The sequence below is a fragment of the Pteropus alecto genome, unplaced genomic scaffold, assembly GCF_000325575.1.
Source record: "Pteropus alecto unplaced genomic scaffold, ASM32557v1 scaffold5, whole genome shotgun sequence".
Taxonomy (NCBI): domain Eukaryota; kingdom Metazoa; phylum Chordata; class Mammalia; order Chiroptera; family Pteropodidae; genus Pteropus; species Pteropus alecto.
The window spans coordinates 15,362,341-15,378,179 of NW_006441953.1; positions in this window are offsets into that span (position 1 = coordinate 15,362,341).

Sequence of the window (15,839 nt, forward strand, 5' to 3'; positions counted from 1 at the left end):
AGAAGTTTGGTGAAGCTGCAATGGAGTCAGACAGCATATTCGACCATAAGTGATGTGACTTGCATATTTAATAAGGGTAAATCACTTAGCTCTTTTTTTAATTCCCAATCCCCCTTTCCTCAAAGCTGGAAATTTTCTGTTTTCACTTCCAGAACTACTCTTCTCCTTCTCTATTCTGTCCTGTGGGCTTTGTCAACAGGCATTCTTGCCCTCTGGCTTCTGGTTGGGTTTTGAGATGACTGAAAAAAGGAAGGAGAGTGGCATTAGGTAGTTTGTTCCTCTGATCTCTATTCCCGACCTGGTTCCTGTTGGTTGGCTGTAATATATGTGGAGTCAGCAGCTCTTTCCATTTAATGCCTCAATCTGCAGGTTCCAATACAACATTCTTTTTCTAACTCTTTCATGCTTAGGAGTAATGCAGGCTCCCTATACCATCACTTGGGGTTTCCTTCAGTATGACCACAACTTTGTATAAATCTCTCTGTTATTAAAATAGCTTCATATTATACAAGAGTTTGACACTTTTTTCTCTAGGGACACTGATTGATACACTCTCTCTGATTAAATTATGCTTGTACAGCCTTTGCTACATTCAATTACTTATAAGTAAATGTACCCCAGCCCATCTCTCTAAATTCCACTATTAACAATATTGACAATTCTTGACCCATGCACAAACTTTAAGCCTATAGCTGTTATATTAAAAAATCATGACTCATGGGATGCAATCATAGTGGAATTTATTTCATCTATCACTGACACTATATGTGCTTTGAATGGCTAGATTTTCCATTGCTGCAGGGTAAAATTTAGGAAAACGCCAGTTAAATTAGTTGGCGCACACACACACACACACACACTCACACACACACACGCACGCACACATGCACACACGCACACACCCTTATCTGTTTCATTTAAATGATTAATATTCCAGGCCTGGTAGCAATGGTTCAGATTTCTATCTTGCTTTGCTTTTTTCCCCCTTGGTATCAGCATCCTGCAGGAAGGGAGCCTGTTCTCCATCTTTGTCTCTAGAGGGAGCCATTCCATTATGATCACTTCACACCACTGGAGAAGCTTCGCCCCATCTGAATACACATTATTTTCATTTTGACATTCTCCAGCACCACACAGTTGACATTTTTTCCCCATTTTTTCTTAGTAATTCAGTGACAGTTGAGAGATTTAAATAAAAGCAGTAATAAATGACAATGTTGAACTCTGCTTGAGCACTATGCTGCTGGAAAATAGCAACAGTTACTAAACCCCCATCCTTTGAGTCTGGGAAACAGCTTCATGCAAAGAACCACCCTTCCTCATCTGACATAGAAAAGACTCCCAGATGGGATGATCCTCTTGTTTACATATGACAGAGAAAGACAAGTTCTCATTACTTGTCTCATTAGCCAAATGGTTTGTCCTCACTGGCCAATTAGGACAAAATACTCACTAACTTGTCCTGATCTAAATTTAGTCAGGTGTCTCTTTTACACACAGGCACTTGATCTGATTCACCCTTGAACAAATATCTAAATGTAGAACAATCTCTTCTTAATGGCCCCTCTGGAGAATCTATTGATATCCAGGAAAAACATTCACTGACCAACTAACTGTCCGATCATACCTCCTGCACATTCTATGCTCCCCACACTTGGTTCTTGCTAGCCTTGCTTATTCCTCCTTATAAAAGAAAAGTTATTTTGCCTAAGGGATGCCTAACTTGGAGATGCTTGTATATCTTATGAGCAGACTGTTATCCCTATTCAATAGTGCCTCTACCTCCATTACAATAGTGTTTTCAAATTGACCGTCTCCTTAACTAAGACTCAATTTGTTCTTTATTTGACATAACTGTATCCTGAGTTCCAGGCTAAAGTAGAGTCTCCTCAATACTGATCAGTATTGTTTCAACCAGAGAGTTAACTACTTGCCTGTACAAACTGCAACTTCTGCCATCATAATCATTACGTATTTTGACTATTACCACAATCTATGACACTCTATTTCTTAATATAGTTATTTGAATTGAATTAATGCATATAAAGCTCTCAGAATAGTGCCTGACATATGTTAGCTGCTATGTAAGTGTTAACTCTATTACTATTGTCATCATCATTGCTATTAATATTAATCTAGGTTGATTTTCAGTTACAGATTTGCTTACTTAAACTGACATACCCTGGAGAATGTAGCTTACCTTCTTGTATATCATCTGTTTATTCATAATGTTTTCTAAAAAAATAATTGGGAAGTAAGAATATAAAATACTTTTCTAAATCTATTATAATGGATTCACATGACTACTTCTGTGTAGGACTGCAAAAGACACAAAGAGGTATCATCTAAAAACTACCAAATATTGGTATTTACAAAGCCTATGTATGAAAGGTTATATTTGAATACAATAAAGTCAGATTGTAATAAACTTGAAATATTTTTCTAATTTCTATTCTTTTATAATGCCAGAGTGTTTAGAGTAAGTGTGCCCTAGAATAAATAAACAGATCAAAACCAAAACCATTTTGGTTAATGAAATGGAAGTAAGGGAAGATTTGACAAGTGATAGAAATGTTTTTGCTTAGAATGAGTCACAAATGATTTCATCAGATTTGTTCCTGGCAGTCTGTGAAAAAATGTAGGAAGAAAACAGGTATGATATTAAAAGCAAGATATCTTCCAACTTTCTTAACTGTGATTGAACATAAAGATGGTGTCAGTAAACGTAGAGTGAAAAAAAATCAGACATGGCTGATTTGTCCTTCAGATCATCCAACAAATTTAGAAAGAGTGAAAATATTGATAATATAAATGCTGAACTATTGATCAGACACACTATAGCCTGTTAGCATGTAAGCATTGTTTAAAACTCACACATGAGCAGTCTAAAATATAATATACCATGATGAGAAAGGCTTTGCTTTCTGCTGGTACCACAGACACAAGTTTTGTTGGACTGAGAATTTTATATTTCTCCTGTCTGAAAAGTTTTTTAAATCTAATATTTACACCTTTACATGACAAAAGAAAATCACTAGTTTTTTGCCTACCATTCTCTGGATCAGCAAAGTATTTGTCTTCATTTAAGTGACATTAAGGATTGAACCATGGTTGATACAGCTTAATTTTGTGATGGTTTGAAAACTATATATTTTTTTTTTTAATTATAGAATTTTCCTTAAAATTATAACTCACTCATTCCACAACAAACTCCTTTGAAATATTATGACATGGGCTCAAAATTCTTATTTTGTATGTACATGGTCTGAAATTCAAATAAAATGTGTATCTTTGATAAAGACAATTTTAATTACTTTTTTCTGCTTATAATTTCAATGATTGATCAATGACAACTTCATGCTATGTCACTTAGTAATTGTATCATTTGATATGTGGCTCACTCAAGTTTCAAACATAGTAGTTTTTATTTCTTCAAAGAGTTTAATGCTTGTGTCAAATCAATCATAAGATATAGTAAAGTCCTGGACACATTGTAAGTATTCGTACACAAAAAAATTGGTTTACTGGCAGTTTTCTGAAGCAAGGTTTTTTCATTGAAAGTTCTAAAATAAGTAGTCTCAAAATTTAATTTTTATAATTTAACTTTATTTTTTTAATTTTGAAGAAAAATAAAGAGTTTAAAATCATTAATTCAGATGATTGATAAATACAAATCCAAAAAGATAAGGAGGATTAAAATTATTAATAAACCAGAAACATTTGCTCAAATCTCATAAAAAAAACAAAAACAAAGAAAAAAACTTTACCCGATTAACAGCTCTTAGTCTTGTAATATAAATACTCTATTTTCAACATCCAAAAAATATTTGCTGAGTATCTATCCCACGTAGCCACTGTGGTAGGTACTGTAGAAAAATCTAAAAATGAAAAAAATAAATTACAACATGTCAATGTTTACAATCTATTAAGATAAATAAGTCATTTATAGAGTATCTGTTGAAATTATAATGTAAGGATTACAAAAGTAAATAAAATGTTCAATTTTAATAACTGTAGGCAAAAATATTTTAAGAAAATATGCAAAAATCATGAGTTAATGTTTTAAACAAAAAATATCTTTTTTAAATATTTATAAAATAAATTATGTATTTTGTGAAGGTATAGTGAATGAACTACATATATTCACAGAATGGTGTACCATGGTGCTTTGGAAAGTCATGGTGAATTCCCCAATTTAATGAATGTGGGGAAGCATCCATGTTATTCTATTAAATAAAAGAGAAGAGAAGTCAGGAACATAAAATCCTAGTAAAACTGTAAATATATAGAATCTGTGTGTGTGTATGTGTGTCTTTCTTAGTATGTTTGAGTTGCTATAACAAAACACATAGACTAGGTGGCTTAAACACCAGGCATTTATTTCTTAGAGTTCAGGAAGCTGAGAATTTCAAGAATTTCAAAATGCCAGTCAATTATTCCTAGTAAGGGCTCTCCTTCTGGCTTGGAGCCAGCCTTCTTCTCTTCTTCCTGAGTCCTCACATAGCTGGGAGAGAAAAAGAAAAGTCATCCATAATGGTATGATTAAGAATTATTTTGCTTATTTGAATTATATTTTTATGTACATATTAACATTGTAGCCTAAAATCAGTAATAAACAAAACAAAAAAAGAAGGTTGAGACATTCAGCATGAAAACAGCAAACTCTTCATGCAATCTTAAAAAAAAAAAAAAAATTATCGCTTTTTCTTCCATAAATTTAGACAGGAATTTAGTTTTTCATTCTTCACAGGAAAACTGTTTTTTACTGCTGGGCATTATCAAGTTTTTCTTTATCTTAACTTACCTTCCTGTCAATTAACATTAACAGCATTTATGTTTTAAAGAATATAATGCATTGGAAATACAAAATAAGTAATTGGTATTACTTATTTAAAATGTAGAACTACTCAGAGAATATCTCTTACTATTGTCACTGATAATGATCTATTGAAAACATAGTTAGGCTTTGAAATCAAAATATTATAAAATATAAGTGCTTGGATTTTGACTTTGGTAAAACTTTCAAATCTTTAAAATTATGGATTACTTTTTAAAACAATCCTTGACTTTTTATTAAGTTATAAATAAACTCAAGCTCTCTCTGAAACCTAAAGTAATTAGTTGTATTATTTTTCATTCTACTTCTTTGAACCATTAAATTAGTTTTCACAATTTTAAGACTTGTATTCTTCCTATTTTAGTCCACCTACCGGATAATTTGTTCCTTGAGGACAAGGGCCTTGTCTAAGTCACTTTTGTGTATTTGTTGTCTATCATATTGCCTGAATCAAGGTAAATGCTGGAAATATACTTATCGAATAAATATATATGTGTGTCTACTCATTTTCTAGTGTAGGCAATGTTATTTTTTTCCTTAACATTGATTGATAATGGACATATAGTTGGCAAATTTTCTCCAACTATTTTTGAACTTCTAAGTCTGTCACGTTCTGTCATGAGAAATAAATAGTTCAGTGATTACCTTTTAAATTTGATGAATATTAGCAAAAATGTTGATTATTCAAAGCAAAAAAAGTATGCCAGATTTTTCCTGAATTATTATATCAATTCTTGATTAACTTTGTAAATATTCATTAACCTTAGAGGAAAAAAATATAAAATTTTGATATGTCAATTCAGTTGGGTTTTTAATAAATGTACTTCACAAATATCTTCCCAGAGATGACTTTTATAAGAGCTAAATATAAAAGTGAGAGAAAAATAGAAAGATATGGCTGCATGATCTCAATTGTGAGTTAGCTACCATTGTGCGTTAGCTACCATTGTGCTGAAATCTAAATTCAAATACTTTCGAATATTATCTACCTATGTATCCTTTTCACTATGAAATAAACCGGTAAAACTGTATTGAATAATGATCACACATAACAGATCAAATGGTTTAATTGTGAGATGGCATTATATACTGAACATTTTGCAAAATTGCTAGTGAGAATGTGACCTGAACAGGTCAACTGTACAATTCTTGAAGACCATCACCTGTTCAGTGGTCTCACAATGCAGTACAAAATCCTGTCAGCATCAAAACACGCAAACGAAAATCCTTGAATACCTATAGCACTACAAGAGAAAATGGCCCAATTGGTTACCAGTCCAAAAATAGTAATTGCATAGTTTATTTTATTGATAATGTGCCTATCATACCTTTTCCATAAAAGGTTGATAACATTTTATTTAAAAATCTAGACTAACATTTTCATGCACTCTATTCTGAAATGTAAAAACATTGTTTTATTTTTACTTTGTATCTTATAAAGGAGATCTCAGGTATAGACACATATTTACTGTATATATTATTTTCATAATCATATCTAATTATCAAATTATATTTATAAATAATTACATATTTATGTTTTAATATAAATATGAATACAAAAATGTTTGTTGGCATAATATTTAATTTTTAGAAGTCTTTACATTTTACAAAAAAATGTTCACATTACACGATTCTTTTACATATATACCATTATCACCATTTCCCAGATAAGAAAGTCAAAATGAAGAGATTCAAAAAACTTATTCCATATAAATTTGCTTGTAGTAATGAGAGATTGGCTAGTTCTCCAATTTCAATTCTTGTTAAAGTGTGTGTGTTTGTGTGTATGTGTGTATTTAATGAAACCATCAGTTAGTATATTTTCCAGTTATATATACATATAATGATAATTGTAAAACTTTCTTCTAGGATCTTAAAGATAATTCCTTATTTTAGTTGATCCCACTTTCTAGCATGTACTGTTAGTAGTAAATCAATAAATGTCAACCCTGTGACCAATACAAAGATAGATAAGGGTGTATATACGTTAAAATTTTATATTTTCTTGTTGGTTAATTTTTCTGTAAAAATATATACTAACCTGTGAACACCGCTTAGCTTTTTAAAATTAGATTAAGATAAAAAAGAGAGAGTTGTTTTTTATTTAAATTTTATTTTGCATACTGTCATACTGTTTTTATTTATTATGGAAACACTATTCTTTAAAAACATGTAAATATTACTTGAATAATGCAAAATAATACTTGAATAATATAAAAAAATCAGTGGTGCTTGTGGAAGTCAAGAAAGGCATTACCAAAAGATAGTAGAATTTTAGAATTTGAGTTGGTGGAATTGGGAGTGGTAAAATGTGGGAAAGCCATTCTGAGTAGACTGAACAATGTTCACTTGTCATTAAATCCCTTCAGAACAAGTACTATGTTTTATTAATATTGTTTTCCTAGAATTATGAATGATGTCATTCATGTAATATGAGCTCAATCATTTTCTTTCGCAAATGAAAGAATGCCTTATTCATCATTGGTTTTGATAAGTATTTCTTTTCCTATTTTAAAATTAGAGAGAAGCATCAGATAAAATAAACTATTTTATATGGCAGTGGAATATAATATTAGACACACTAATCTGAGACCTAATCAATTGTTGATAATGAAGAGTTTATGAATGATCCTCATAGATCCATCAAATATATAATTTACAGGGCATCTTTTAGTGCAGTTGGAAAGGTCAGAGACCACAGAGCTGTGTAGTAATCCCAGCTCTTCCCCCACTAGCAATGTAAAGTTGGGCAGTTTAACTTCTGTGCTTCAGCTTCTTCATCAGTAAATTTGTGTGAAAAATAGCACTAATTCATGGAGTTGTTATGAAGATTAAATGTGTTAATACACAAAAAGCCTTAACAATGTCTGGTATTTAGTAAGCCCCTAAAAATGTTAGCTATTATTGCTACCAAAACCAATAGATTTATTGCCCTTTCCATGGAACTAAATCAGAAACTCAACCCATGTCATTTCAATTCTAGTTTATTATATATTATTTTATATTTGTATATTTTAAGATAAGCATGAAATTACCCCATTGTCAGCTCCTACAAATTAAACAGATGTATCTGATACACACCCATTTTGGCTGGAAGAGATACTCTGTGGATCACTTTGATTCCATTAATAAGTGTATTCAAAGATAAATTTAAATTTAATTTGAATTATTACCTTATTTTTAAAAGTATGAAGATATATAAAATTGTAGGGCTGTTCTTTAGGATTAAGAGAAATTTTATTCTGCTTTCAGAAAGACAAAGCACAATTTATTATTATAGTTATTATTATTGCTAGTACTTATTTTTTCCAGTCTCATATATTATTTTCTCTTAAGACTTATTAACAAACTATTTTTGTCTGTCTTCCTTCAAATTTCCTTGGGCATCCAGAGATTTTTCAAATATATTTTAAAGTACTTAAAATATTTTTCTTGTATATAGTATAAAAAGACAAAATTTTTTTTAAAAGAGAAATTTTATTCTCTATGAAATAGTCACTAATTAGGAATATCATGGAAACCATATTGTCATGTGGTCTTAAGACATTGATAGTGTTTTTACCACCTCTCAAATAATTTTGCTTTATATTAGGTTGAGAACAATGGAACTCCCTAAATACACTAGATATGTCACTTACGTGCATACTGTTTCATTAAATTTTAGTATTTCCGACAGGATACTAAATGACACAAAATTTAAGTTAGTGTTCATTATTCAGTGGTCTGTATGATAATTTGAATTGAACTTAGCCCATTGTACTAAGTTACGTTTTTCACATAAATGTTTTATTTGTTAGATTCCTACTGCATCACACAGAGAACAAAATTGATAACTCCTGGAATTATGGACTGTACTATTTTTACAACTTCCATTGCAGAATAATTATGGCAACTTTTATTCCTTCAGTTTTAAAATAAAAAAAAGAAGGCCTACTTTAAAATAATTACCTACAATTTTGACTTGACAAAAATGCCAAAGCTTATTTCCTTCCTTTCAGTTCTTCTTATGTTATTCTGGATTAAGAGTAAAATGTTTTGATGTGATATCTACTGTCACTGCATTTCCTATCTAGGATGATATAATTATGAAAAATAAAGCTTAACTTAGGAAAGGCAAAAAATAAAAAGATCTGAATTAGTTTTTTAAGATTCCCTTTTTTAAGAGAAAATAGAAAAAGATAACAACGTCTTTCTCTTTCCATTGCTTAAAATGAGCTGTTCTTTAATAACGGTTTCTCAGTCAGGTTCTATAGGATTACCACAGACTTTCAGTGTAATTATAAAAATTACTTAAATTACTGTTTGACATTGTGTATACTATAAAAAACAATCTGGTATAATTTATTTATTTGTTAATATTGAGATATAAATGACATATAACATTAATTAGTTTGGGGTGTATAACATAATAATTTTATATATATATATATCTATAACATATATATAGTGAAATGATTATCAAAATAAGTTTAATTAACATCTATTACCTCATATAGTTACAATTTTTTTTCTTGTTAGGAGAACTTTTAGGATTCACTCTGTTAGCAACTTTCAAATATACAATATAGTATTGTTAACTATAGCTGCCGTGATTTATGTTATATTCTCAGATATCTTTAGTTCTTAATATGCAAATCTTTTGCTTAATATTTTTGGCTTTATGGAATAATACTAAATTTGATTATGTATTTTTGACAAATATAGTTGGCAAAAATCAACATCTATGTTATTTTGGCCATTATGTAATGAAAGTCATGCATTTTATGTTTGAAAGTAAAAGGAAATATATAGGATAATGTACTAGAAAGTTTTCAGATCCAGAACCTCTAGAACACACACTCCAAGGAATTTAAATGCTCATATTTAATATCCTTTTTATTTATTTATTCATTCATTCATTCATTCATTCATTCGTTTGTTTAATGTTTTATATTTGAAAATTTTATTTCAATCTTTTTTTAAATTATTTTTTTTATTTTTTATGGTGACATTGATTAACAAACTCCAATAAGTTTAAGCTGTGCATTTTAATAATAAGACATATATATATTTATGTTATATATTCACCTCTCATAGTTAGATTTCTTTGTCACCACATATTTGACCCCTTTTACCGCATCTACCTCCCCCCGTCCCCCATCCTCTACCCTCTGATAAATTTTATGTCCTTTTAAAATTGAATTTAAACTAAATCAGTAGGTAAAATATCAGATGCTGTATCCATGATGGAATGTTTGAGAGTAAAATATAAAAATAAAGAAAATTCATACAAAAAATAGCATTTTATATATTAAATAATTCTGACATTTTGAAATTTTACTTTATCTTTATTTTCTATTACTTATATTTGAATCTTTTTAATCTAGCCATTAATTACTCTAGAATGTACTTTGTAAGTAATGTGGAGATATAAATCTTTATTTTTCTCTAAGGAGCCAATTTTTCAAGCACTGGTAAAAAGCCACTTATGCTCCTAATATGAAATGTTGCCTCTGTTACATCACAAATCTCTGTAGAATTAGGAGTTTGATTCTGAGGTTTATAAACCATTTCAGTATTTTGCTTAGGTTTTCACTAATGCCACTATATAATTTTAGATATTTTAGGGGGTTTTATAGCATAACTTGTTATCTCAAAGAGTAAGTCTTCTCTCAATTCTCTTTTTCTCAATGGTTTCTTGGCCATATTTTTCTGTTTTTGTTCATTCATTTGCTTATAAAATACTTTTATTAAGTTTCTAATCAGACTGGATTTTGATTTCAAATTATAAAAATTTTAAATTAAGTTTGTGATAAAGACTGTGTTTATAAAAACAGATCGTGGTATATCTCTGCATTTTCTAATTTGCTCTAATAAAATCATATAGTTTTATTAATATAATTACCTTAAGTTTATTTCCAAAATTAAGTGGCCTTATGTTTTTTTTTTGAAGACACATTAACTCATATTTTTGAAACTTCAAACAAGTATGATTCAAGGTCCTGCCTCTTGCTGCTAAATTAATCCTAGAATACATATAATTTTGTCTCTCAGCTCTTTTGAAGAGTGATTTCTTAAGATAATTTAAGTTCTTCCAATTATACATGTATTTAGCTCCTTAAAGTTGTGCCACAGTTTCCTGATGTTGTATTTTTTCTTTATCAAGTCATTTTTACCTGTGTTTTATTTCAGAGTTGCTGTTGTTAAGCTTTGCAGTCTACTTCAGATCTATTTTTTTTTCCTGAAATGTCTATCAGGTTGTTAATCTCATGCAGCATATTTTTTGTTACTGACATTTTAGTTTGCATTTACAGCATTTTGATTTGTCTCTTTAATCATTTCTTTAATGTCTTCATTTAATGTATTAAATATTTTCTATAGCTTCTTTAACATAAGCACAACAGTTATAACTATTTAATGTTCTTGTCAATTAATCCTATTATCTGTATCATTTTGGGGTCATTTGAATTGATTTTCTTCTTCTTGTTCTTTGTAGAGTATAATTTCCTCCCTCTTCACACTTTGCAATTTTTTTACTGGATGCCAAACAAGAACTTTACCTCGTTTGATGCTGCCTAGTTTTATATACATTTAAATATTCTGAAGCTTTGTTATGTCACACAGTTATTAGAAATAGTTCAATTTCTTTAGGTTTTTGTTTTTAAGTATTTTTAGTTGTGTCTACAGCAAATTTTAGTCTAAAGTTAATTTCTCCTTATCACAGAGGAAAGGATCCTCTCAGTCTAACAGATTCTCTGTGAATTATGAGATTTTCCCCATCAGCTAATGGAAACAGATTCTTTCTTTGGCCCTGTGTGAGTGGGGCACTACTCCTTCTACTGTTTTAGTTGATTCTTTTCCTGGCCATCAATAATATTTTCACATATGTACTGAATGCTGTTCAGATGAATACTTGAGAAGAACACTGTGAACTCTAGCTATTTTGGCTTCTCTTGGCTCTCAACTCAATATCCTCAAGCCCAAGTGACTTCCAAATTCTACCTGAGTTCCCCCACCTGCTTCTCCATGGGATAAAAACCCTATATAGGCTGAAGGCTGGGAAAATCATAAGGCTAACTACTTTCTCCCCATTTTTTCTGAGATCACTGTTCCTCATTGTCTGATGGCTAATGCCTCAAGATATGTTGTTTCAACCTAATTTTTAAATCGTTTCAATCAAAAGAGTAAATTTGGTCTTTGTTCCTTTATCTTGGTTTCAAGCAATAGTGTTGTGTACTTATCTATGATAGTTCTACTCACTATTGATATTCTAAGAGAATCCATAAAATCTTCCTTTAACAATGTCTTGAGAATAATTTAGTGAATCATGAATATCTTTCTAATATTATAGGCCAGTCTTATATAAAACTTGCTGTATAAAACTCTGCCAGTGGCATGCTAAAGTCAGTTTTTACCACCTCACAAATGCTCATTTTTAATTTTTCAGGAATATTGCAAATCTGTTGTTAAATGTAGCCATTATTAAAAAATAAATTCCATAATTTATAATTAAACATTATATTAAAAACAAATGTAATAAATGTTTAACACTCACCATTTGTTATACTTTGCTATAATTTATGATCTTGAGGTTAAGTTTGTTTATCTACATGATGAAAATGCTTGATAATAGTGTGCTAATGTACATTTCTTCCCAATTTTGTGTCCAGTAACATCACTTAGTGACTTAAAATTATCCATAATGTATTTATACCATAAAAATCAAGAAATGCTAAAATAGAGCTTGATTTATTTATTTTTAATGTCTAAACTTCAGAAAGTGGCAGAGACAATGTTAGTAATGCAGATTAAACTTAAAAATGTGTCATATCTGTAGACAATACATAGTGAATAATACCCTCTGAAACTTTCAGGGAATATTTTTCCAGAATTGAAAAGTGTGATGTTTATTTTCGCTAACATTTATATTTAATCCTGTTAAAAAAGGGGCCTCCAATTCATAGCTTATAAAGAATATTTTATTTAGAATAATATTTGAAATAGTTCACTCTTGCTTTAATTTATCAAGTTAAAATTTACTTATTTTTTTGTGTATATTATTTAGCTGTTCTGTAATTTACTTTGATTTTTGAAAAATTATAATATGAACTCATATGTAAATTTCTCCCAATAGTTTTACTATATGATCACTTTATTTATTTTTTTTTAATTCCACTTTAAGACATGTAAAACATGTTCTAGACCATTTGGCTTAAAACACATAGATAATATTTTTCTAATTTATTTCCTTGTGTAAAGTTTTTTTAAAGTAAATATTTAATGGGATATTAAAACTCTCAATAGGTGAAAACTTCTGACATGCATTTGCCTATGTTTAATAATCAGGTAGGCATCTGGAGAGTTCATTTTGTAATTTAATAGAATAGGGTTTATTTCAGCTCCTGAAGGGATTTAGAAAAAATGAATTGCTTATTTTGCATTTCTTTGAAATCCCAATAAATGTGCTGTTTTAGGTATTACAGGACAGAAGATGATAATTCTTGAGACTGTCCTTTGGGATGTAATTTTTCTTTGTTTTTTCTCAAAAATAATATGTGACTTAATATGCCATATATTTTGGATTAGAAATCCATACCTTAGATCATTTCATAATTAAAAGAATTCATTCATTCACTAAACATGTTAATCAAGTATCATGCACAGAGTTCCACGTAGTCTTAAGGATATACACTGAGAAAGCACTCTCCAGGTCCGTACACTTCTGCAGAAGAAAATAAGTCCAATTAAATACGATTAAAAAGTTATTAGGACAAGTAATGGTTGCACTAGGAACACAGAAAAGGTAGTCTCTATTATTACCTGAGAGAGTTACAAGAGAGGTAACAACTTGCAACAAGCATGGCTAGTAAAATCTCAGGATTATCACCTGTGAGAACTCACAGGGAAAAATCAGAGAGATATACCATTTTTATTAAATTATACAGTTTCACGACTTACTGGCCCTCCCACCACAGCAGCTCAAAGGATTCTCATTGCACAGATAACTGTTTCCTAGAGAGAAATGCAGTTGGTAGAAGAACCTGGATGAAGAATGTTCCGGTGAGTGAGAAAAAAACAGGTTTTCACCCAGTTCGTTGCTTCACATTGGAGAGGTGAGTAGAATAAAAGCAGTGCCCAATATATCTTAGGAAGCTACATTTAAGAGCTGGTCTATGGTGAAACAAAAATTACAGTCTCTAAGAATCTAGAGAATTATGAAGAGACTATATGTAGTAAGAAAAGTATAGTAAGAAAAATGTTCACATCAGTGAAATTTCTCTCATTAAAAAAAAAAACATCATATCTAATGAACTAACTGAAAGTTAGAGGTTAGTTTTTGGACACACATCTTAGACCTTAAAATCCTTCATATTTAATAAATTGTATACAAACATAATCCTTGGCAATAGTATAAAGCAATGTAAAGGATAATGATAAACAATTCATCTAATACGAATGTCAGTATAGAGAATAAAAATTCAAATTGAATGTGTATGCTAGCTCTTTATATGAGCTTTTACTGAGTAAAAGATATAATGAAAGTTGTATGTAATGGCTTTGTTCTAATGGGAAGGCATGATTTTGGACTTGGACAAAATTAGATTGAATTCTAATTCTGCTTCTAAATGCAGGACACTAAGTACACGTATTGTCATCTGTAAAAGAGAAGCAGTAACTGCTATTCACAACTAGCACAATGAACAATTAATTAGCACTGGGACATAATAATAGCTAATAAACAGAGACTCTTATTTTGTTATCTGTATTATATCTTGAAGTCAGAAAATTGACTTTACAATGCTTCTCCATTTTATTTGTGATGAAATTTCATTCCCCAGATTTCACCCGAGGGGGAAAAATAAATATTCAATATAAAGTCTAGATATAGTTGATAATTTGATATTCTTTTGAATAGTTAAACCTAAATTAGGACCAAAAATTATTATTTAGCCTCTATCACTTTTCAATAACTATACTAGCCCTAATAATCACACTTACATGTTCCTAGTACTTCATCTGTAGAAGTAGAAATATTTATTAAATATTATAACCACTAGTTTATGCATCATATGCATTCATTATTTAATAATATTGTATGGATGTGCCAGACACAATGATGAGCGATTAGCAATTGAAAATAATAAAACACAATCTGTGACTTCTAGTTGCTGATATGGTATTCAGTGACCTTCACACACATTGTTAGAGAATCATAAGGGTTATACATTTATAAAATATTGTGGATATACAAAAAAGAGCTGATCACTAAAGAGTGTGAGTAGATAGGTAAAATAATACACTCAAGGATAAAGATATTAAAGTTTTATTTTCTATAATAAGACGGAATTAAGTGTAGAAACAGGGAAGATAAATAGGTATCCTAAAAAAAAATAAATGTGCAGCAATACCAAAACCTGCATCTAAGATGTTTAAAATAAAATTTAAAGGCTTTGGAATCAGAATAAAAATAGTGTTTCTTTAAAAAAAAAATGTACCACTCATGTATCTAACCTCTCTAAAAGTTAAATTTGGACTTTTGACCACCTTCAGCAAAATATTTTACCAATACTGATTCAATTCACTCACTACTGATTCTATCATTACTCGTTTAATATTATTTTGTTTTTTTCATTGGTTTATACCAGTTATACATATTCCTTATTTTTACATACATGTACTGGTTGTATATATTCTTTATATTTTCTGAAAATTTTCCTAATTTTTTCTTGATTTACTCTGTTATTCTCCTTTTATAGCTTCTTTTTATTGTATTCATTTTTTTATTGTATTGTTTTATTGTATTCATTTTCAATAAAATGCGTAGTTTTCTTCACTGTCAAAGAACAACCTGGCAGATCATTTGATTTTGTTGTTGTTTTCCTTTGTTGTTGTTATATGGAACATTTGTAAGTTGGATTGGTTAAAAAAAAAAAAAAAAAAAAGACAGAGTTCTGGAGAAATTCCAAAGGATGTAATTGCATTTTTTTTTTCTCTTTTATACTCCCTTGAGCAATTCAGTGGA